Raw genomic sequence first — 22,944 nt, 5'->3', positions numbered from 1 at the left:
AGTTACCCATCTTAGAGATTGGGTAGGTTGGCGATAAAGTCCATGGCGATGTGTGTCCAAGGTTTGTTTGGAATATATAATGGAATGAATGAACCAAAAGGTATCTATCGATTAACCTATTGTTGAGCACTCTTGGAGCAGTTGGACATAAACTGATTCACATCCTGATGAAGTGTAGGTCACCAATAGCTTCAGCAGAGGAATTTAAAGGTTTTGCAAATTCTAGCATGAACAGAATAAGAACAATGGCCCTCATTCAGAGCCACTCGCAAACAGCAGTACGCTCGTTGCGCTCCGATGTTGACTAACCGCGCATGCGTCGGTGTAACACTGCGCATGTGCGTACGGCAGATTGCGAGTTTTTTTGGTCTCGTTCATCAAATAGCGTACAGGAAGTGACATGTCAAATGTGATTGACAGAACAGGGCGTTTTTGGGTGTTGACGGGGGTGGAGATGGAAAAACGCAGGCGTGGCGAGGCGTTTTTGGGGCGTACATACATTAGCAGATGTGAGCGTAAAATGTGTACGGACCGACTCATACGTCACTGGATGATCCTCTTTCCCTTCAAAATGCTCGCACAGCTTAGGGTCTGGATTACTCGACCACATTGGCGATGGCCTTCACCTCCATCCCGGCACTCCTCGATGTTGCTGCAATTAATCGCGGGTGGTCTGAACAGCATTTAGTGGTGGATTGAAAACCGGCTTGGTATGTGTATTGAAAGTAGTTTTTTGTGTTAGCACAAAAGCGTACGCAGGTGGAAATCATAGCTGCTAATGTGATGATTACACAATCAATTTACGTACATTTGTGGTATTTTCTTTGGGGCTCAATTTGTTGGTTAGGGCCTATTGTAACAATAATGTCATCATGTTTTTTTGGTTTTTCCCTTTTTCTTTTGGCCTGTTGAATTTGCCTCGTTATGTTAAATTTGAAACGTTTCTTAAAGAGCCCTTTTTTGGGGGGCCATGTAAAATGTGGTTCTTGCCAGTTTGTGCCTTTTGGCCCAGGATTAAATGTAATCCATTGTGACAATAATGTGAGAATACAATGTCAGTTTTTTATTTATTTTTTATTGCTCAAAGAAAAAATCACAATTCAAACATTTTTGGCCAAAGTTTTTTTGCAGGGTTCAATTCCAAAGTTGCAATAATTGGACCAAAATAAAAGATTAATGAAATGTAGAACACAAAATTAAAAACAATTCACAAGAAAGGAGAGGGAAGTTTTGACCAGAAAGGAATATGAGCCAAGCACAGAAGGAGTGTGGGAAAAGTCGCCATTGCTGTCACCGTTTTTTCACCCGTTTGGCTGGGGAAGGGAGGGCGCCAGACCGGGTCCGGGATGTCATCGGGCTGGCCTGTCCAGAGGCAGATGTTGTGGCCTCTGGACTAGGCACAGGGCTAGGCACATTTGGAGGATTGGCTGATGTTGTGCCAGAGGTGGAGGATCCTGATGTTCCGGCAGGAAGGGAGGTCGGCTCCACCATGTGCTGGCAAACGAGCTGCTCCAGGGCATTGGCGATGCGGATGTTGGCCCTGGTATTTTCCGCCAGGGCCTGACCAATGGTCACGTTGGCCGCAGCATTTTGCTCCAGGGCCTCAGCCACCCGTAGCAGACTGGCGTCCATCCTCTGCAGAATCTCCGTATGGAAATCCGATTTGAAATTGAGTTCTGTGAGGAGGGCCACTGCCTGCGAGGGGGATTGCCCTGGACTGGCTTCTGCAGGGTCCTCAGCCGGATGTACTGGTTCCTCCCCTGCAGAGCCAGCAGAAATTCGGCGGCCAAGGCTCCCCTCTGGAGCAGACTCATCCACCTGTGTCTCTGTTAGGAAAAATGAGAAAAGACTCACATTAGAATCTACATATTGGCCCACTAACATTTCAGAGTTGGTGACATCACAAGATTTACCTGGGACAACATGAGGAGCCGCAAAGTCTGGCATGTCCGTATCCATGTTGGACACGCCAAACACCTCCACAGGCTGCACACACTCCTGTGCCAGCTCTTCTAAATCCGTCAACTCCAATGACACAGGGGTGGGACCCCCACCTGTCCCCCTTGCATGCCTAGCCCTGTCCGCGAGTTTTTGCTTTAGGCGATATTTGAAGTCGCCCCATCTGGGGGAAAAAATGGAAGCCATTATCCTTTTGTTTAAAATGGTGTTTGTTTTTAGGGGGGGCAAGTGTTTACTTACCGCCGTTTGACATCCCGGGCTAGACGGACATAATCACCCACCCTATTGACAGCAACGGCTACCTCTTCCCACATTCTCCACTTCTGGCTTATACTCATATTCCTGTCTGCCTGTGGCAGGATGTCCACACACTTCTGAATCAAAACCTCCATCTCCTTTCTTGTGAAATGTGGCTGCCTTTTTTTTTTTTGCAGCTTTGGCCGGAATACTGGGCCCAGCAGCCTCTTCCATGTCATCCTCCTCACCTATTTGTGTAAATATTCAGATTTCTCTAATTCACAACTTGCCCAATCTTATGTTTCAAATTAATCATTGATACAAAATGCATGAAAGACTTACCGCCTGACTCTTGGGCATTGTTTCCCTGGTCTGTAGCCATGTCTGAGGTCCAAACAAGAAATACACCAGAATTTAAATGTGTTTTCGTGACGTATTTATACATGCGTCCTTATTTTGCAGCCGCATCATTGATTGTGCGTTCCTATGATCCCTCCTTAATTTGTGCGGGAAACGAAACACTATTTATGGCTTGGTGTGTCTCGAGTCGAGGTGGCGTTTTTGGATTGTTGGAGGTTACCTTGGTTGGAGTTACTTGTTTGCGGATAAAGGAGTTGGCGTTTGGAGTTTATTTTGTTTTCTAGATTTGCGTTTTTATTTTCCGTTCGCTTTTTTTGGATATTTTTTTTTTGCCTCGTTTCTTGATTTGGTAAGTTTTGTGAAGTCTAACTTTGGTTCAATTGGTGTCTCATTGTGTTTCTTCTTGTTATTAATTTTGTGATCCATAATTTCATATCTTTTAGCATTTTTTTAATTTCGGACCCAAAGACCTTTTGATTTGGAATCTTATATATTTGCTCTTGGTAAGTCCATTTTTTATCTTGTATTTGCGAACTAATTAGCGCATTTTTCTCAGTTTGTTTATTCATTTGTATTTGCGAACTAATTAGCGCATTTTTCTCTGTTTATATAGTGACTTGTATTTGCGAACTAATTAGCGCATTTTTAAATGCTTATTAATCCTGCAAAATTTTTTGTGGTTGCCCTTTCGCTTTTTTGGCTTACATTTCAACCCATTTTGATGTACTGTGTGCAATGTCGTTTTGCTCTTTGGGCAAATGTGTGTTTCGCATATTTTAAGTTTTGTCTAGCACAAAATTTAGAAACATAAATGCACAGACTAAAATTTTTCAAATTATTTTTGGGATTAATTTCAGTTTGGGCGTATCATGACAATACCCCGGCATGTAAGCAGCAATGGATGGTATCATCAAGCTAAGTTGTTCTTAATTTTCTTTTGGGGTGGGTCCAAAGCCTTACATTCCAATCTTGCCATTTCAGGTTGATCTTGGGCGGATTGTTCTGGCCATGCTCACGGAAGCCGACCAACCTCAATCTCGTCCCAGGCGTAGGCATCGTAGGCGTGCAAGGCCCCAGATATTTCGAACACGTGTCACCCTTTTTGGAATGCCCGATGATGAGGTTTTAAGACGCTACCGTCTTCCTCCCAAAATCATCATAGACACTCTCTCATTAATAGAGAGTGATCTTGAGCGGCAAATTGACAGTCCAACAGCAATACCACCACTTACGCAATTTATGGCGGTGTTACATTTCTGTGCCTCAGGATCGTTTCAAACAACGGTGGGAATAGTGGCGGGCATCTCACAATCCTCCTTTTCCAGGATCCTGAGGGCAGTGATGGAGGCACTTTTCAAGCACCTCCATCATTTTATTAAAATGCCTTTGGAAATGGGTGCCCTTAGTGTGGCCAAGGCCAATTTTTACCAAATAGCTGGCTTCCCACACATCATAGGGGTTGTGGATGGTACTCACATACCACTTCAGCCTCCAGCACGGCTGGAGGCAATATTTCGCAACCGAAAACACTATCACTCCCTGAATGTAATGGTGGTATGTGATGCCTCCCTCCAGATCCTGTCCCTGAATGCAAAATTACCAGGAAGTGCACATGACTCCTTCGTCATCCGGCAATCAGGGATATGGCACAAATTAAACAACCTCCAAGCTGGTGATGCGTGGCTTCTGGGTAAGTGTAGACCTTTAGTACATAACAATGTTAAGCTTGATACACAGTGATCCTGATGTTGTCTATTCTTTTTCACAGGAGACAGTGGATACCCTTGCATGCCCTGGCTGCTCACTCCTTATTTGGCTCCCACACCAGGTCCACAAAGTGAGTTTAATACCGCACTTACAGCCACCAGGCAAGTGGTGGAGCGCTGTATCGGCCTTTTAAAAGGCCGATTCAGATGCCTCCACCGCTCTGGTGGCGAGCTCATGTATTTGCCGGATATGGTTTCGAAAATTGTGGTCCTGTGTGGGATCTTTCACAACATCGCCATAAGGAGTGGTGTTCCAATGCAGCCAGAGGATGCCTTACCTGAGGATGGCCCCCCCGAGGTTGGTCGGAGGTCAGTATGTAGGGGGGCCATACGCGATGATGTGGTGGCCTGATATTTTAGGTAATTATTGACCAAACAACAGTGTGTATACCCAATGTGTTACGGTTTTTTAGCGTTCATCTTTTTTGATATTAATTCTTGCACCATCTTCTGTTTGTTTGCATAATCTTTGGCACTCCCACGATGACTACTTCCTGCTACCCTTCAAAAACCTTTATGTGGAAACTTCTGGAATATATTCTGACACCAATATTGCAACGCCATATTTTTGAAATCATGTGGGCATGGGCCTTCGTCAACCAGTTCTTGATTTGTTGTGTGTTTGTTTCGTGTTTTTGGTATGTGGTGTATTTCTGATTATCACTGTGTGTTTTGTTTGTGAGTGACCACTTTGTATTTTGATTGCTGTTGTGAATAAATATTTGGAGAGTGTAATTTGTTTCCTTTTTGGGCACGTTAGAAGCAAGTGTAAACAAACTCCCAAACGTTAATTTAACCTAAGGGGTAACCCAGTAATGAAGCAAGTGGAGCTAAAATGTAATATGTTTTCGGGGTACTAACCAACACACCAAGGAATCCTGTACAATCAGTTGCCTTCGTAAGATTGTCCTAAGCAGTTTGGCCACCAAATAGGAACCTGAAAAATGGTGTAAACTATCATGTTGACCACCACAAAAAAGGAAAATGACATTGGTACTGGGAGGTGTTTCTTGTGCCTGTTTGCATTCAAAATACAACACACAATCTGTAGTGAGATTCTGTGGCAATCCTTGCTTGAAGAGTCTACTTATGTCAGTGTAAAGAATCTTGGATTTACTCCAAACGCATGAGACAGAGCTTGATTTAAAACTGATTTATTATGAAACAATTTGAAAAAAATATATATATATATACTAATTCCTAAGGAGGACCAACAGATGGTCAAGGCCTGCAGAAGCCCGGTGACCTGCTCCCGCATACGGCCCACACAATAAATGATTTGTTCCCGACGCCTCTGTTCCTCTGTGGGTGACAAAAGTTTGGGGATTAATAAATCGATAATGAAGCAACATTCTAAAAAAACACAAAACAAGCAAACCAAAACTTAAAAGCTTGTGGGCAAAAAAAACATTACACGGATAAAACCCAGCACCCCAAAATGTCGTAGGCCAAAAATACAAGGGCCCTAAAAAAATGCACACAGGTGTGATATGTGTATGGTGACATCAGCAGGAACAGGTAAAGACAACCCCCAAAAATACCCTAAGGCGACAGAAAGCCAACAAAAATGGGGACGACACATGATTACATACAAACAGTTTGTGGTGGCCAAAAGAAAATTTAAAAACATACCGTTCTCCAAAACGTCCGAGCCAGAAGCCACTCCCTGGACCACCTCGGAGGTGGCTACATTCCCCAAACCTAGGGGCAGGGTGTTTGCGGAATCCTGGGAGGGGGTATTTGGAGGAGGGACGGATGGAGGAGAGGGGGAATTGGGCTGGAGGGGAAGTAGACCTGAAATCTCGGCCACAGGGTCTGGGGAGGAGGGGGTAATTGAGGAATTGGGGGTTGGAGAGAGGGGCCGGGACAGGCGTCTTGTCTGGCGATGCCGCCGTAGTCTTTGCTGTGCCCCTAAAAAATTTAAAAAATATTGTGGTTAGTTTCAACAGGAATCCAAAATAAAAAAAAAAAACAATGACTCAATAGGACAGACATGAAAACATGCACATGCAGATATGACTACAATGACTCAATAGGACAGACATGAAAACATGCACATGCAGATATGACTACAATGACTAAATAGGACAGACATGAAAACATGCACATGCAGATATGACTACAATGACTCAATAGGACAGACATGAAAACATGCACATGCAGATATGACTACAATGACTCAATAGGACAGACATGAAAACATGCACATGCAGATATGACTACAATGACTCAATAGGACAGACATGAAAACATGCACATGCAGATATGACTACAATGACTCAATAGGACAGACATGAAAACATGCACACGCAGTTAGGGCCCACAAGATAAACTTGAAAACCACAGTCCAGAAAACTTACTTTCCGCAATCTGCATGCGAAAGCATGCCAGCAAGCGGGGCGTCCGCCGGTGCAGGTCCGACCACCTGCGCTCCAGCTGGCCAATATGTCGGCGTGAGCCGAAGGAGCGCAGGCGGCGACGTACCTCCGCATATGCGGAACGCTTTCGCCTATTGGAGATGGGTGGAGGCTGACTGGTGATCCGCCTGTCCATCACCTCCGTCAGCACCAGCAGTTCGCGCCTGGTGAATGCGGCGGATCTCATGATGGCAATGGTGTTTTTTTGGCAAAATATTTTTAATAAAGCACCCAAAAAAAATTTGATTGGCTAATGTATTTGGGAAATTAACAGGACAAATTCTATTGGTTAGTGTATGAGTCATGTGTTCGACAGGGCCACAAATCTCTTGAGAGTTATGATAGGCTTGATGCAGTGACATGCGTAAGCAAATTTAAATAAAGAAATGAACCACAGAAAATTTGTGGGGAGACAAACAAATAGAACAATTGTTTAGTTGGGGCTAACATGTCTTTTGAACAATAAAAGCGAAGGTTTCAGCCGTACGTATTCTGCGAGCAAATACAAACACGGACAAGATTAAAGTTTATTGCATTGTGTTGAAAAAAAAAAAACAATTAAGCTAATTGATACATTGATTGGCATGATACGATTGAGGGAGGTAGGCAGAAAAAACGAGCAGGTCATCGGAATCTGACAGTCCCACTTCCGGTTTGTACTTGTGCGTGCGTTCCCTTCAAGCCATTTCGGGGATGTACGCTCGCTATTTGGCACGCTCGTTAGTTAGAGGAGGGGTCGCCTGAGTTTGGGGCGGATTTTTTGCTGCGTACGAAAATACGAGCGAGTGCTTGAATTTAAATATTTTTTTAAGTACGCCGAACGTACGTACGCCCACTTGCGAGTGGGTCTGAATCAGGCCCAATGTGCCCAATGGAGAAGGTTTTTACAAAGTTTTGGTGGAAAGAACATTTTTCCTGGATGAAGAACAATTGCATTCTGATTTTTGAATCCTGGTCAAAAAGTGATGTATAGATTAAAAGGACCAGCGAGTCTGTCATGGGTTTAAATACTGTGTGGACAAAACAGATGTGTCCACATACATCTATCCCCTGTGCGCTACAAGTCACGCTACACATAAGGTGTAAGTGCCGTACGTCTTGGTAGCGTCAGGCATTTTCCCTTAAAATGCATCTTATTCACAAAACAATGTGTCTTATTTGCAAATGCAATGTGAATAGTGTGCAAAACGCAGCTTATGCTGATTAAAATGATATGTAGCATGCCTACATTCTGTGTGCGACTTCGGTTATATCTGCATGCGAATTGCTACGCTACAGTGTCAGCGGCTGTGACACTGTAAATTTGCATTTTGCATGAACATACAGCCGTAGTCACACACAGAATATAGGCTTGCTACATTTTAATCAGCATAAGCTGCTTGTGTGTCCTATTCACAGTGCTTCGCAAATAAAACGCATTTTAAGGGAAAAAGTCACGCAAAAAGACTTAAGTCGCTACAGAGTCACGCCACATCATGGTGCGACAAGAAGGGCTGTTTAATGTACAAGGAGGCTAGATTTATGTGGAAACATCTGTAGATTTAGGTGATTTTTATTTGGCACCTTCCAACAAATATCTGTATTCCTAAAGGGAAAGACCAATAGCTCTTTATCCCCAATGGTGTAATTCATCTTTGCCAATAGAAATTTCTTGGAGTAAAACCTACAAGGATGTAAGGGCCTGATTCAGAGGCGCTCCTAAGCGGCCGCTCGTTCGCTCCGAGCGATGTTTGCACAACTGCACATGCGTACGGATCGTAATACGCATGCGCGAACCAGTGAGTGCGGCCGAAAATCGTTTGTTCGCTAAATAGCAAATGCCTGCTATTTTGAGTGACAGGAGGAGGCGTATGTGGGTGGTAACAGGGGAAGGTGCTTGAAAACGGGGAGTGGAGATCAGAACGCAGGCGTGCTTAAAGGTCAAAACGGGCGTTTTATGGGTGTGCATAATTAATACAGCAGCGTCATTGACCACGTCGCTGGGTTATTTTATAGTCAGAACTGCTCGCAAGATTGCGGTAGGAAAAACCAACCACAAGAATAGCGAGCAGTTCATACGATGGTCGATGTACTCGATTAATCTAATAAATAGCGGACATGACGTAGGATGCGAGCGGCCAGGGTGCGTAGTTTTCCAAAAAACGACCGCATGTTTTGTTCGCTCGTTCAGACCTAGAGGCGTGAACAGACCGCACAGTGCGAACGGTTCATTTGAATAGCCACCCCTATTTTCTGAACGAGCGAGCGCAAATAGCATCCGGCTCTGAATCAGGCCCTAAGTTCCCATCTCTGATAGAGTAATGCACAACAGAGGAGGTGTCCACTTGAAGATATGATTGAAGGAAAGTGTTGGGTTGTTGAAGAACTGGGCCTTAACAAAGGTTTGAAACAAAACAGAAAAGAAATATGCCCATGCTCAGTTCTACCCATATTGTATATATGTATAAAAAAAAGAAAGACTTTTGCTATCTGCGCTTACAATAATACACTGCAAATCTGTGTATATCTAATAAATAAAAGTATGGGAATTTTGTTCATATTTTGATCAAAACATTTGAGCTTGCAGCCAAAGCCGGCCCTAACCAAATTGATGCCCTAGGCAAGATTTTGGCTGGTGCTCCCTAGCACCGCCGTTCGGTCCACCTTTAACCCAGCACACCTCTCCTAGCACAGCACCCATCACCCAACAGCACAGATCATTTTGGTGCCCTGTGCTAGCAAGAGCATTGACGCCCCCACCCCCAAAAATAAGGTGCGACGACACAATAGTACCCCCAATTCAAATTACACCACACAGTAGTGCTTCCTTATTCACACAAAATATGTAGTATCCATACTCTGTGCTCAGCTCAGCACTATGTGTCTCCTTACAGGTGGGCTCAGTCTGCTGGACTCCGCAAAGGCCCATAGAAGGAGCTGCTGCGGCTGGGCATGCCCATCAGTGTTTCTCAAGCAGCCATTTTTGTTACTGCCCACTGCCCCCACTGTCTCTGCTCACCGCTCCTGCCGGCTGTGTGAGCTGTCACTCGATCAGAGCTGAACTGAGAACTCTGATCATGGCAGGACAGCCAGAGCAGACCGCCCATCCTGGTCCTGCTGCTGCCCGCTGTCAAGCTGAGCCGGCCCTAGGCTTGGTATGCATGCCCTTAGGCATCCTAAATGCCCTAGGCATTTGCCTAGGACCGGCTCTGCTTGCAGCCCGTCGTCAAGGGACCCCAATTCTCTGCAAGTTCCTACACAATCATATATGCCCAACACACCATTCAATTGCAGTTACATGCACTCACCTCTCAGGTACAGAGGGTAACATCTATACGGGGACTGGATTTTGGAACAAAACAGAAAGTCGTGCTAAAGAGCCTCAGAGCCTGCACTCAGGGCCTAATTCAGAGCCGGACGCTCTGACCAGAGCGCTCGCTCTGAATCAGGGCCCTCCTACCTAAAAATGGAGCGGCCTCTTGGACGCTCGCATAGCTGTGGGTTACCACTCACAGCATATGTGAGCGTCCATGATGATGGTCGCGATGGTCAAGACCATCGCGACCATCGGGCTTGCGACGAGACCCTGCGGTAGGGTCTCGTGGCCGCAAGCCCTGGAGTGATTTTGGCTCTATCAGAGCCAAAATCACTCCCATTGACATCACTAGTGATGTCAGTGGGGCCGGCTCCAGACGGAAGGCGTTCGCATGGGAATGCCTCCGTCTGGGCAGCCACGCCCCCGGCACGCCCACCAAAGGGGGCGTGCTGTCAGTCACCATCGACAGCACGCCCCCTTTGCTGCGAGACCCCGAGCGACAGCTTGGCTGTCGCTATGCGGGTCTCGCGCATGCGCACTACGGAGCTCCCTTCGTCGTGCGCATGCGCATTAGGGCACCATCGACCCGCTTGCGAGCGTCCTGCACTCGCGAGCGGGTCTGAATTAGGCCCTCAGTCCTACAGTAGTTGGATGCTGGAATAAGTTTAGAAGATGCACAGAGCAGAGTGGATGTAGACACTTACTGGATAGAGTGCACCACTCAATATAATAATAGTGTTGCTGAGTGGGGTGCACCACACTGTGCTTGCTGGATTAAGTGCCCAGTGTAGAATGGATACTGGTACTTGCTGAATTAACTGCACTGCATAGAATGGATGATGGTACTTTGCAGTCTGAAGTAAACTACTTAGAATGAATGCTTGTATTTGCAGTCTGAAGAGCACTAAACAGAATTAATGCTGGTATTTGCAGACTGAAGTGCACTACGCAGATCGAATGTTGGTATTTGCAGAATGAAGTGCAGGCACAGAACTAGGAACCGGAACACACCAGGGAATAGCGGCCAGTAGCAGGTCACAGGAGTGAAGTTGTTCTGGCACCTGTCTGCTCACTGGAACATCCTTAAATAGGGTGCCATAGGCCCTGATAGGCTCCTTGGGTCAGCTGATCCTAGAGCGGCTTCTGGTTGGTGAGCACAGTCAGCTGATTGCTGTCTCGGCTGATTGGAAAACACCAGATTCAATAATGTCTTCCACGGCCCGCTGGGGAACCCAAGTCCAGGAAGCGGCTTGGAAGCACAATGGGACTTGGAAGCACAATGTGTGACAGTAGTAAAATGTATTCTCCCACTTGCGAGAAAGGATCTCTTTTACATGAGCACAATGGGAAAGCAGGAAATGAGATTAGGCACCCCCGGGGGGGACTTAGGGTTAGGCACCCCCCCCGGGGACTTAGGTTTAGGCAGCGGGGAAGGGGGTGGTTAGGGTTAGGCACTTGGGGGGGAAGTTAGGGTTAGGCACCCCTAAGGATGGTTAGGGTTAGGGGGGTTAGGTTAGTAGATACTCACCTATCCACGATCGGGATTTCCAGCGCTGTCGGGCTTCCGCTGCTCGGAACTCTGCTGATACTTTGCGGCCGGCGGTGTTTCATACCCATTCCGTCACAAGGGGGGGTGGGCCGCTCCCGGATGACACCAAGGTGCTGGCTCCCCCTCAGTGACAGGAGCCGGGTGCTGCACTGTAGCATTAAGTGGAGCACTGGGCTCCTGTCACAGTGAGGGCGCACCTCCGGCACCCCCCACCACCCCACTGATGATAACAACAGGCTGGGGTTTGTGCCGCGAGGCATACCCCCTTTTTGGCACCGCGCGTGGCATCCCTCCCCGCACCAGGTGTCACCGTGGGGAGGGACACCACTGATTTCAGAGGCTAAAAGGTATGACCAGATACTTGCAATGGCCGTCCCCTGGTTGTCTTCCATTTTTTGCCCTCATTATTCAAATTAAATTCTAGGCTCTTGGACATCTAATTTTGTAAAAAAGAAGCTGCTTTGATGTGATCCAACAGCTCAGTGATAAGAGGAAGGGGATATCGATTTTTGATGGTAAATTCAAACTTCTATAGTCAATACAGGGGTAAAAAATCCAATCTTAGTTTTTAACAAAAGAGAAGCCTGCCACAGCAGGAGAGCAGGAAAGTCGTATGAAACCCCTTTATAAATATTCTTTAATATATTCCAACATAGCCTACATTTCAGGATAGACCCACAACCAGGGAGAAAAATACCCAAATTCAGTGGAGAGGCAAAACGTTGGTTGTTGTTTACAGAATAAATCTCAGAAGTAAAGGTATGGATCAGGAATAGAGGATAATGAATCTGGAATAGTTGATATACAGTAGTAGACTAAAGAGGAAAGCAATGACCAAGCCACATAGGAAAGGACCTGTGCCAGATGGGATGAATGTACTTGAAGTAAGGGAACAATCCAGATTTAGTGAATTTACTTGATGCCAGGGAAAGCGTAAAATGAGATGACTAAAAACTTTGAGAGTAACTAAAATGTTGACTTTTTTTTTTCTTTTTGGTAGTAACACTGACCTTCAGTTACACTCAGAGGTGTAATGTGAAGACATGGCACCCAGAGATTGCCCAATCTACAGCATTAGTTCTTTAAATTAAGTCATTAGTGTATTTGCCTAACTATTAGCCCCACGGTGCTATTAGCACGTCCTTTTACAGTACACCACTTAAGCCTCTGGGCCTGATTCAGACCCGCTCGCGAGCGCTGAGCGCTCGCAAGCAGGTCAATGTTGCCCAAGTTGCATGCGCACGACAGAGGCTGCTCCGTCGTGCGCATGCACGAGACCCGAATAACGACAGCCAAGCCGTCGTTATGGGTCTCGCACCAAAGGGGGCGTGCTGTCGATGGTGATTGACTGCACGCCCCCTTTGGTGGGCGTGCCGGGGGTGTGGCTGCCCAGACGGAGGCGTTCCCATGGGAACGCCTACCGTCTGGGGCCGGCTCCACTGACATCACAAGTGATGTCAGTGGGAGTGCTTTTGACTCTGATAGAGCCAAAAGCACTCCAGGGCTTGCGGCAGCGAGACCCTACCGCAGGGTCTCGTCGCAAGCTCGATGGTCGCGATGGTCTTGGCCATCGTGACCATCATTTTGGCCGCTCGCTATAGCTGTGGCTATGCGAGCGGCCAGGAGGCCGCTCCAAAAACTAGGAGGGACGGCTCTGATTCAGAGCGAGCGCTCTGTCAGAGCGTCCAGCTCTGAATCAGGGCCTCTGTCAGATATCTCCTGCTACTCCTGAGCAATCCAATCTGCACTGAAGGTGATTAGCAGAGGCCCAATATGTCAAATTGATATTCAGAGTCTCTTCCCTATAATAGTATTTTTATTGGAAGGGTCTAGCTGACCTCCAGATGTGGATGAGTGCCAGTTGGGTGCGACTAAATCCTGATAAATTAGAGGTCCTTATAATAGGAGAGCATCATCAAAAGACAAAAAGACAAGACTACAGCTCAGCCAACCAACTGGACTTAGGCTTGGGGGTTCAGAATTACAAAACACTGAACATATGCAGAATCTTCGTGTTGTCCTGGATTGTGGCTTGACACTCAAACATCATGTATCAGCCACAATCAAATCCTCATTCTTTCATCTGAGGAACATAGCCAGTATCAAGCACTTAACCCTTCAGAAGATCTGCCAAAAGTCATACATGCATTTGTACCATCACGCTAATGTTGGGTACACACTGGCAGATATATTGGCTGATCAATTGATCGGCCAGTATATCTTGTGTGCGTCGGCCAGTGTCTACCAGCGATATGTCTGCGAACAACGTTGTTCACAGACATATCATGTCGGCTGTGCAGCACAGCCGAAGCCCAGCAGAGGCCGTGGGGAGGGGGGTGTGACACGCCCCCACGGCCAGCGGGACCCACGGGCAGATGATAGATGATGGTTGTTCAGTGTGTATGAACAACCATCATCTGCAGATATATCTGAAGATCACGCGATCTGCAGATAAATCGGTTAGGTGTGTTCCTAGCTTTAGACTACTGCAATGCCCTCTATTTGCAAAAGAAAAACACCGCTTGCAGCTGGTACAAAATGCAGCTGCCAGGCTGTTAACTAACCAGCCCTATTCCAGCCATATAATACCCATTCTCTACTCCCTTCACTGAGTGTCTGTAAGATGGTGAATTTACTTCAAGAATGGTTTACTGATTTCAAAGCCTTACATAGCCAGCGTCCAAGATACCTGAAGCAGCTTCTGATTCCTTACAGCCCAACTCGCTTACTGCGATCTATAGGTCATTGTTTTCCAAACTCATTCCTCAGGGAGCACTAACAGTGCATGGTTTCCATTTTTGCTAGTGCACAGTTGTAGTCATTACTGGCTGACACGTTTTTAAAAGATCCACAGATGGAGCTAATTATTTCACTTGTGATTCTGGGAGGAGACCTGGAAAATTGCACTGTTGATGCCCCCTGAGGAATGGGTTTGGGAAACACTGCTCTAGACGAAGGACTATTAGCAGTACCTAGAATTAATTTGGGGTCGCAATTGAGGTTGAGCTCTTAGCTTTGCAGCCACGATTCTATGGAACTCGTTTCCTCGCACAAAGGCCTCCATTCTAGAAGCCTTCAAAAACAGAATCTACACCTACATATTTACTCACGCATTTCACTAATGGCCCTTTAGTTCCTAACAAAATGTACAACCCAATGCTTAGTTATCTTGTCTGTTAAGCTTATTTTGTATCTTGTTTTTTTTAAATGCAAATGTTAAGGACATTGAGTCCTATTTAAAGAAAAGTGCTACATAAATAACATTATTATTATGATTATTATTATAGGCATTATGCCACCCTTTGAAGAACTTATGCACTCCACAAAGGAGAATGTCTGTCCATGTTGTCTAAAACTCAGAAATGACACTGGTTTGCATGTAAATGGACCTTTAACCATTAAAAAATATTCATTAATATGTAATGATTAGCCCAGCAGACACATTTAACCAATTAGTGATTGAACTCCACCTTTAAGGTTTGCTGAAACCCTTAAAGCAAATACACAGAAAGAGTAATAGTTTCACAGCAGGTGCAAGTGGACCCGCAGATCCTTTTATTATTCATGAGGACAGGCACAATTGCATAACCTTTTGGATTTATATTTTGTATCTGATGAAAGAATTGCTAACATGTTTCCAAAATGTTATGTGATTGTGCCGTTTTTAGCGAATAATGAAATTCTAACTATATATAACCTTATATTAACATAATGTCTGCAGGTATTTAACTTAGATACATAATTTAATACCTGCAACAGAAGAGATAAACAATGAAGACAGACAGCAATTAGTAAGCTATAATGTCTTCTGCATGAACAATGTAATAACAAAACATACGAATGCAAACTGATCTCATTAACTGTAATATTTGTAATTTATAACATTTAACAAACCTGACAATTTTTAATGTTAGAAAGACAGAACAGTATTTTGGTAAGGCAGTATTTATGACACAATTATCTATTGTATTTTATGAAAACACTGCAACTCAGTAAAGAAAGAATAAAATGGGTTATACAGACATTACTCATATTGCCAAAATGAATTGTCTATTATCTCTCACATACTGTAGAATTTGACTCCATTACCAATTCCTAAGTAATAACCTTCTGCAGGATAAATTACCCTGCAACGTCTTGTCACAGAGACGGAGATCTGACAAATCCATTCCATGCAATGCAAACAATTGTCAGTCTTATGCTGATATCGGTGTATCGGGCAGATAATTGTACAATGTATTTCAGCGACTGACCACAAATTATCGGTATGTCAGACATGCCAAATCATCTGCCATGTCCAGAAGATGCGACAGTTTGTGAGCTGCAAGTCTGCAGCATCAGGCGGTGGACGCTGCCCCAGGCCGATCGCCCACCATTTTCCTTGTCCCTTCACAGGGGAGGAATGGGTAATGTTTCTTTCCCAGGGAAGGAAAGCAGATATAGTGGTCAATAAACTGAGACATCTGTGTATTGGCCACGATAACTGATGGATGCCGGGCTGTCAGATAAAATATCTGTGGTCTGACAGTCCAGCTTTCGTTATGAGAACTCACATGAATCCGGCATTTTCTGTTTCTTATATATATATATATATATATATATATATATATATATATATATGGGCCCAGCTGCATTGTTGCTCATAGCACAGCGGGTCGCACTATGCATGGCGCGAGACCCCTTCCCGAGATCGGGGACGCGCAATAGCATCTCCATTCAATTCTATGGAGACACACTCCCGCTATCGGGGACACGCCATAGTGTAGCATGGCACATAGCGCATTTCGCAGGCATGTTCATGCTGCGATCGGCAGCAAACTAAATGGGCGCATCTGTATACAGTGTGTGTATGTGTATATATATATATATATATATATATATATATATACATAGTGTGTATGTGTGTGTGTGTGTGTGTGTGTGTGTGTATATATATATATATATATATATACATACACTGTATATTGTGATAGAAGCACTGGAAAGGTGCTGGATGGCATGTATGTGTGTCCCAGACCCCCAGGGAATGTCTGTGCTTGTTGTTGGAGTTTTGGGCTTTTAGTAAAAGCCGGACAAAGGGTCCTGGGGTGTGGATGTGAGAAGAGGAGGGAGGGCTCCATCCACAGGACCATTTCAGGTGTTTGGGCCTTTCAATCTGAGAGCAGCATCCTCTGCTCTTGGGAGAGTGACATTTGACTGACATTATAGCCTCGCACCACAGTCCCTGCATAACACTGGCATGGAGGAGCAGCAGCCATCAACTTTGTGTCAGTGGCTGGCACTCCCTGTGGGGGTGCCACAGAGCTATAAAAATCAATGGATGGCACTCATTCATTGTTTTAAGCAGTGGCAGATTTTACCTAGGGACTGCAGCCCCCCCAGTAAATTCCACCACCTGCAGAGACTGCCTAGCAGTGGTTGTGACTTCTCATTGGAAGCACTCCCTCTGCTGATCACAGCCAGACAGGCAGTCCCAAGGGGGATGTTTTGTCCTCCTGGGACTACCAGTCCAGACTGCAATACTCTGAGTGCTTCCCATGGGAAGCCACTCCGTTGCTATTACTGCAGCCATATCTGTAGCTCATGCAGCCCTTATAAGCCAGCCTTTGTAGTAGCTCTGGGCTTAAGCCACGCCCCTTATTTAGGCTATGTCCCTCACATCAGCCAGACTTAAGCCCGCCTCCCGGTGACACCAGCTGTCAATCACCAGGATGGTAGGGAGGAGAGGGCTGCATAGACTGTGATGTACAGACCCCCCGGTCAGACAAGTAAGGAGCTGCCATTGGTTTTAAGTGCCCCGAACCCTTGGTGCTCTAGTTAAATGCCTTGGTTGGCATGATAGTAGCTCAAGCCTTGGGCATGGCCATGGTTTCTCATTTTCAGATTATATGTTAGCCCTACAAATATGTGGAGAATTATTAGTAAAAACAAGACCTCAACAAAAAATTACTTATTTATTAGATATTTTACTTGTCCTTGCCTATATCTACAGTGGGCATATGTATTTGTCTAAAATGTAGTTGGTGTGTATATAAACTTTAAAGTGATTAGTTATTCTTTCACTAACTCAATTACTTAAGTAATAGATTTGTTCCATCTGATTTTGAATCTGTCGCTAATGCTGGCCATACACGCTGCAATTATCGGGACGATCCGCCCGATATCGGCGGATCGCCGCGATAATTGTAGCGTGTGTGCGGGCGACCGAGGGTTAAATATTGCTCGGTCGGGCATGCTGGATTGTCCAGCATTCCCGTCCGATGCGATATTTACCCGGGAAACTGTCGGCCGCATCGGGCAGTGTATGCCCAGCGCGGCCGACAGACAGACATTTCCTGTGTTCCTTCCTACGGAAGGAACAGGGAAATGTCTCCTCGCCCCGGGGGCGGAGCGCGGATGTCGGGCTATACACTGAGATTTCTCTCTCAGTGTATGCCGGCGACATCTGCGGCTGGCAGGCAGCCAGATAAAATGTCTGTCGGTCTGACAGACATTTTATCTGTCAGTGTATGCCCAGCATTAGAAATAGAATACTTTATGGGCTCCACACCTTTATATTATTATAGTGTTTGTGCATCATGCCCTCTAGGGGACTTTGTATTCATACTGTATATTTGTAAACCAATCAGTAACAGGCATTTGGTGAGTACACAAGGACTGCAATGATGTAAGAGGTGATCTTCACACACAATACAAAACTACTGAGATTGCTGTGACATACATTAAGTCGTACATGCTTACACTTATTGCTGGGAGTTTAAATAGGAAATTACCTTGCAGGAGGGGGGTATAGCATTATCTAAACGGATAACATGGTGCTGATGTGTGGCCCCGTGCATGTTGGCCACTACCACACCCCCAACACACGCCGCATCATTCTGGAACTTCCTATAACATGAGGACACTTAACAATATTATCCAGGTCATTTTGTTTTCCCAATCCCTGCTTGTTGTATTTGTTAAAATGCTGTATGTGGAAATGGCCAGATATCTTGCAGTTTGTGAAAGGCAGGCAGTGATTGCAGGCAGTATTTACACACATATTCAGTTAGTCATTGCAGGAAAAGGTAATATGTCAGAGAAAATGCATCACAACACCATTGTACCTATTGTAATGTACTTAATAATGACATCCAGAAACATGGTCATCAAAACTCCCAGGGAAGGAGATAATATAACAACAATCCCCAAAATCTGTTTTGATGAAAATGACACAAGTTTAACAAAAAAAACCCCACTCATTATTACTACAGTACTTGTACATATAATTTGGTGGAATTATATCTGAATTTTCCTGTAGCCAAAGCTGCCCATAGGGAGTAACACATATCGGGGCCCGCCCAGGACTGTAACCGTGGATTTCATTACATTTATTTTGTCATGCTGTTCTATTTTAAAATAGGTTTGTACATGTAGCCAGTGAGCAGGGCAGGCGGTCAGTAGCCACATACATAAATTATAAAAAATACTCCCATGGTCTGTGCACTGTAGCAATAGGCTGCATGACTTCTGCCTGCCTCTCCTCCTCATAGCCACAGTCCAATCTGATGCCTACACACTGGGGCAGCATCCACAGCAGCAAGAGAAGAATCACTATGTTGAGGAGTTGGAAGGGGAAAAGTTTAGTCTGGGAAGGTTTTAAGACTGCTGCAAGACATAATTGAATGGTCATGTCCTCAAGCAGTACGAGCAGCTAGGTCATAAATTAAATACTAAATGCTCCCAAAATGCACTATAGGAAGAGTATTATGTACATGGCTATTTACATCACTGCTTCCCCTGCAGAAGAAACCCTCATGTCTTCATTACCAGCAGTATACCATACTTTCAGTTAATACCCATGACCAGGGGTGGATTGGCATTTTTGCGGGAGGAATCCCGGTGGGCTGAATGGTCGTGGGGCCACTTTTCTGTGAGGCCCTGCCCCCTTATTTATGTCACCCGCCAGGCTTTCACAGGCACCTGGCTGCCTGTCAGCATTCTCTGGCCCCTGCCTTAGCCTCTCTCTCTCTCTCTCACAAGAAGAGAGGCCAGCTGCAGCCTATTTAAACCCTGCCCAACATGCTGACGGTGTCACACGCCGCGGAGGGTTCAAGAGGAAGGTGGTGTGGACCCACGGCCAGCGGCGGGACATCAAGGGAGGTAAGCTGCAGCGGAGTTGGGGGCTGCCCAGGCAGTCTGTTAGCCTGATCGTCTCCTCTCCACTCTTCCCTCCCCAGGCTGTGAAGTGTAAAGTTTAATTTCACAGCCTGGGGAGAGGGCAGAGCGGAGAGAAGACAATCTGGCTAGCTGCAGCAGTGGCCAGGGGCGGGCAATGGGGCTGCGGGTGACAGCGGCATCAGCACTGGTGGATCCAAGGTGGGGAGCAATAAGGGTGATCGCCGCCCCGGCCCCCGTACACACAGGCCCAATTGCCAAAAGTCCCACCCACTTATTGTGTGCTGCTGCCTGTCAGCTGCTACCTGGGGGCACTGTATAAAGGGGCCTGCTACCTGGGGGCACTGTATAAAGGGGGCTGCTACCTGGGGGCACTGTATAAAGGGGGCTGCTACCTGGGGCCATTGTATAAGGGGCTGCTACTTGGGGACACTGTATAAGGGGCTGCTACTTGGGGACACTGTATAAGGGGGACACTGTATAAGGGGGCTGCTACCTGGGGGCACTGTATAAAGGGGGCTGCTACCTGGGGAAACTATAAGGGGGCTTCTACCTGGGGACACTGTATAAGGGGGCTGCTAATTGGGGACACTGTGTAAGGGGGCTGCTACCTGGGGGCACTGTATAAAGGGGGCTGCTACCTGGGGAAACTATAAGGGGGCTTCTACCTGGGGACACTGTATAAGGGGGCTGCTAATTGGGGACACTGTGTAAGGGGGCTGATACCTGGGGACACTGTGTAAGGGGGCTAGCCACCTGAGGTCAAGGGTTTATTTGGCTGGGGAAGAACAATGGCAGTAGCCATTGCCAATGGGGCCCAGCTGGCTGCTGGGAGGACTGGGAGACCATACGCTGCATGCATGCTGTCAGGTGACATGACAGGTCGGGCTGGGCTGATCATAGGGAGATGGAGTCTTCAGAGAGCTGTGCTGTGAGGAGCTGAGCAGTGAAGGGGGCTGTCATATGAGGGAGATTGTGTTTTGGATGGCTGTGTTGCGAGGGGCTGTGTTGCGAGAGGCTGTGTTGAGGGAAGCTGTGCTGTGAGGCGCTGTGATGTTAAGGGGGCTGTAATAAGAGGGAGACTGTGCTGAAGGGGGCTGTGTGGAGTGCTGTGAGGGCAGAGGGTTTTGCTGGGGGCACAGAGGAGATGGTGCTGGGGCAAAAAGGAGCTGGAGCTGGACAGTGGGATGTATTGGAGAGACCCAGGTGGATGGTATTGAAGAGTGACAGGGGGATGGTACTGATGAGAACCTCTGTTGCAATTTTGATGACATTGGCTTTATTCTTACGCTAACAGGCGGCTTCCGGATCATGTGATCTCCAGCATGAATAGTGAATACTGACTCAAGACCCTGCCTGTCCAGGTTCCCTGTTGCAAAGAAATCATATAGGTAAGAAAATATTTATTCACATGCTGTGATTATTCATTGGGGAGTGGGATTGGGGGCATATCCATCAGCTCCCGGGGCGGTGGGCATGCCCCCAGCATGATGAAAATAAGGGGAGTAGCTTGCAGGCATAGCATTTAACATGCGGCTACACCCCTATCGGCAAGGCCACACCCACTTTTCTACTTCAGGGTCCATAGGGGGTCCACAGGGTTGACCTTGGGGGTTATAGCTGGAACAGGATCCATGGGCACCACACAGTTAAGCTTTTAGCTCCCAGGATGCACTTGGGTCCTCCTCTATGCCCCGCCCCCGAGCCACAGGCACCTCAGTGTAAGCTGGTGCTCGGCCGGAGTCGGTCACCGTGCAGGGGGGCTGCAGGAGCAGCCCCCAGAAGCTTTTTTATTTATTTATTTATTTTAGTTTCTTTTACTACAGACGGCAGCGAAGGGCTGTCTGTACAGACGCCCACGCTGCCGCTCTGATCCCCGACTGGCGCCGCGACGCCAGTACTGATCTGGGGATCGCGGCGGGAGGGCAGAGTCCGTACTAGCCGGACTCTGTCTACCTCCCAGGACTGCTGCCGGAGTCGCCGGGGATGCAGGTGAGCCGCGCGTCGCTGGCTAGCGTCGGCGCGCGGAATGCCTTAAATGCAGTCCTTTAGCCTCCGGTCCTGGGGACAGACCTGAGGCTGCTGGCAGTGGCGGCGGGCCCCCCCCATAACCCGTGGGACCACTAGACCACCAGGGATAAAAGGGCAAGCGGGAAGCCAGCACCCCTGGGTTTATGGCCAGCCAGGGGAGGAAGCCTTCCCTGTTCAGCGGCTCCTCCCCTCAGCTCAGCGCGCCTTTCAGCACGTAGTCTGGCGTCGCTGAGCTGCAGACTCTTCGGCCACTCCTCCTCTGAGGTCTCCAGCGGCCATTTTCTCACAGTGGCATCGCAGATCTCTCAGGGAGCATGCGGACCGTTCCCCCTGTGTACCTCTCCCCTGATTAAGGACAGCGTACACAGCACTATAGCCCTCCCAGACACTGAATCTGGGCAGGTTGATTGTAGTGTAAAGGTGCAGTGAGTATTACTTCTGCATGGTATGTGACTTTTGCTAGTGCTGCCTGTCTGTGCTTATTTTCCGCTTACTGTCAGCTTATACATATCCCTTTACTTCTCCTACAAGCCCTACAGGTGTGTGGGGGAGGGGCGTTTCTACAGACCTCACTTATATAGATCACGTATTTGTGAGGTCCGTCACATACAGTTGTGTGCTACTCAGTGCCATATTGTGGGCTGTTGTTCAGCACATCGGTGAGTGCGTTTTACTTCTACCCTGGTGCCAGATATATAATATATTCTGTCATGTCAGACGAGGAGGTTGAGCGCTCAGTGGCTCCGATGTTGGCCTCCTGCGGACGCTGTTCTGCAGGAGTGGATAGGGAGGATTTGTCACAGGAGGGTCTGTGTAGTCGGTGCCAGGTGGCTCCTGACCCATCCAGACCTTCTCTGACGCAGGAACCACCGTGGGCGATGTTTTCTCAAGTGCTGGTGTCTATTGCGGACCGTCTATCGGTCCCGACTGCTCTCCCTACTAGGGCGTTACCCCAGCCGACCATCCCCCATTCCCCGGGTGTCCCGCAGTTATTGCGGAGTCCTCCTGGGTCTCAGTCGGTGGGTCCCTATGCGGGGTTGCCTATGTATATACAGGCTTCCCCTGTGCCGCAGCAGCCTGTGGTACCTTTTCAGGCCCCTATGGTGACTCCTCCACCCTGGGTGGATGTGCTCTCCAACTCAGTACAAAATTTGGCGGCCGCTTCCTCGGTTT

At 47.0% G+C, this 22,944-nt stretch overlaps 1 long non-coding RNA gene across 1 annotated transcript in view; it reads left to right on the top strand.

Moving 5' to 3' along the window:
- The window catches only part of LOC148538084 (uncharacterized), a 68,289-nt gene that overhangs the window by 37,507 nt on the left and 7,838 nt on the right, over positions 1-22,944 (top strand). Inside the window, exon 3 of the long non-coding RNA XR_015872502.1 lies at positions 21,038-21,131. This is a non-coding gene — a long non-coding RNA (uncharacterized LOC148538084). The remainder of the gene's footprint in view (positions 1-21,037; positions 21,132-22,944) is intronic.

This window comes from Taudactylus pleione, unplaced genomic scaffold (assembly GCF_031769625.1).
Source record: "Taudactylus pleione unplaced genomic scaffold, aTauple2 ptg000041l, whole genome shotgun sequence".
Lineage (NCBI taxonomy): Eukaryota > Metazoa > Chordata > Amphibia > Anura > Myobatrachidae > Taudactylus > Taudactylus pleione.
This window is presented reverse-complemented; position numbering and strand designations above follow the sequence as displayed.